Consider the following 2,683-nt stretch of genomic DNA (forward strand, 5'->3'; position numbering starts at 1 on the left):
AACAAATTAAATTTAGTTCTCTGTTCTCTCCATGTAAACATCTTCATCATTGGTCTCAACATCTAACCAAGCCCAAATTTATACCATGAAAAATAGAACATTCTAAAATTCTACCTTCTTCAGGAAGAAAATTTATACAAATGAAATGAGGATTTTAGCTACTTAGTAAATGTATTCTCAACCAAACTTTCTGCCCTAAAAGCACCAATATTTACAGAGAACATAACACTATAGTTCCAGTGTTAATGTTGACTAACTGCCTACAGTTCTAGATATATCTCTTAGCTTTTTTGTGTGATTGATATGCCCCTTTTTTCCAAAATAGGGTTTAAAATAAGGCTGTCTTTTTAAAATATTTAAATTAAATAACTATGCACCCTACTCCTCTATTGTAAAAAAAAAAAAACATCTCCTCCCTCTTCAAGGTGTCTCACCTCCCATTCCAAGAGAAAAAAAAAAGGAGTCTTACTTGGCCCAAGGAGTCAGTCCTCATTACCTTCCTTGTGATGGAAGAAAACTGGAAACTATGAGGAGTCCATTCACTGACAGGTGCCAAGATGAAGAGCAGTTGATGCTGACAAAGTACCTGTGGAAAGTGGATGGTTTGATATCAAGATACAGTACTTGGTCATTGCTGTAAGAACACTGGCAACATCTGTGCTGGCTACCAATCCACTGAAGAATGTGACCTGGATAGCAATCCACAGTTATGCCACTGGTCTGGCAAGAGTTTCTCAAGGTAAAGTATGGAAAAATAGAAAGACTTGATAAGGTCAGCAAAGGCACACTTACTAGTTACCTGGCTTTTTGTTGTTGTTGTTGTTGTTGTTGTTGTTTAGGCAAGGCAACCCTTGGTTGACCTCACAGACTGCAAGGACCTTGTCAGCTTACAATCCCTTATTTTTTTATTTTTTACGCCTACAGCACCTGGTCATCCTAGGTGGTCTCCCATCCAAGTACTAACCAGGCCTGACCCTGCTTAGCTTCCGAGATGAGACGGGATCGGGCTTGTTCAGGGTAGCATGGCCATAGACCGGCTTGTTCTAAATGATCATACACAGCTGTTTTTTGGAGGTATGTCCATGATGCCAGGAAAGCTGCATCAGGGCAGCCTTAGCCAAGAGCTGTCCTCCAAGCCAGCCCTTTTCTTGACCTTGGTTCCTTTCCCTTATGGTGAATGTCCCTAGTCACTCATTGGCCCTCAGTCTGAGCCATCAGAGAATTGATCTGTTAACATTAATCTATAAAACAGAGGGTATTGGAGTCTGCAAACTAATCCTCCTAGAAGGCTCCTCAGAGTTTTGCAAACTGCTCACCACTGCAACCCATACATACATCCTAACTGAGAAGGGTGTCTCAGTCAGTCCTTACAGCAAAGAGATGGCTCACATGTCATTTGAGGATAGTGAATAAAGGGACTGTCTAAAGTTGTGTGAGCAAGAAAATGCGATACCATAATAGTAACAAAGGCCTAAAGGGCAAGGGGACAGAGTAGAAATCAGAACCTAATGAGAGTGACTATAATAAGACTACCTGACAGGAGCTTTGGCCTTTAGTAGAGGGACGTAGACACAAGCAATCCTCTATGAAGAAAGAGCTGCAGGAATAAACACTCCATCTTCTTCTCCTGCCCTTCCATTTCCTGCTGGTTATATCCATTGGCCAAATACAACAGGATGTCAGAAAGCAAGAGATCACAGTCTATACATATCAGCCTCCTGAGGACAGAGCAAGGCAGAAAGGGTAAAGAATAAAACTGGAGATGGGGAGGGGGAGAAAGCCATCCCAGAGCGCTAGGGGAGAAAGCCACATTTATCAGTGCTCTTCACAGTGCATTTCGCAAGTGGTGCCAGTCTGTAAAATGTTTGTGTCTGAACTGCCAGATAAATACAGAATTGGAGAGTATACATTTAGAAGCCTTGATAGCAATTTGACGCTTCCACAACACTCAAGTAGATAATCATAGACTCAGCTCATTAAACAGCAAATAGAGCAGTTCAGGGCTGTTGACTCAGGAGGGGAATTGCATATGACATGAGCAACATTCTAGTGACACACAGATTAACACATAAGATATTTTAGGCTCAGGTTAGCATATGAGATATTTTAAAGAAAGTTTGTCAACTGTAACCCAAATATTTATAAAAACCTTTTTAAATCTTTTAAAAATGTATTTATTTTTATAACTTATTATTCTACCACTTCAATTGTTAATTATATGTATATAACATTTTTTCTTTATTAGGTAAATTAGGAAATAATATCTGTATAACTGTTTTCATATCTGATATTGGTGAAGTAATTTGTATTTTCTGCAGATAATGCTGAAAAAAATTTAAAAACAACCATTTGAAAGCTCTGGAGTCAACCAAGAGCACTAGAAACTGCACAGCAGTCATTCATTGAAAAAAAACTAAATTGGATAAAATTTGTATTTATAGCTTTTTTACTCTTCAGTCTACACATGCTTAAGGCAACTAGACTTTAAGTAGAAAGTCCCATTTTATTGGTTTGAGGACTCAGAATATGGAGTTTGAAGAGTCAATGAATATATTAATGGATCAATCAAAATTATCTAATACAAAAAGAGAGAGAAAAGATTGAAAGCAGATGAACAAAACTTCAGGGACCATAAAACAATGTCGACCAAACTAACAACTAATATACTTATAATTAGAATCCC

The 2,683-nt window shown here is 38.3% G+C and overlaps 1 pseudogene; it reads right to left on the reverse strand.

The window, feature by feature from the left end:
• Positions 1–915: 915 nt before the first annotated feature.
• LOC112486111 lies at positions 916–1,034 on the reverse strand (annotated as a pseudogene).
• Between the last annotated feature and the right edge of the window lie 1,649 nt (positions 1,035–2,683).

The sequence above is a fragment of the Pteropus alecto genome, unplaced genomic scaffold (assembly GCF_000325575.1).
Source record: "Pteropus alecto unplaced genomic scaffold, ASM32557v1 scaffold338, whole genome shotgun sequence".
Taxonomy (NCBI): Eukaryota; Metazoa; Chordata; class Mammalia; order Chiroptera; family Pteropodidae; genus Pteropus; species Pteropus alecto.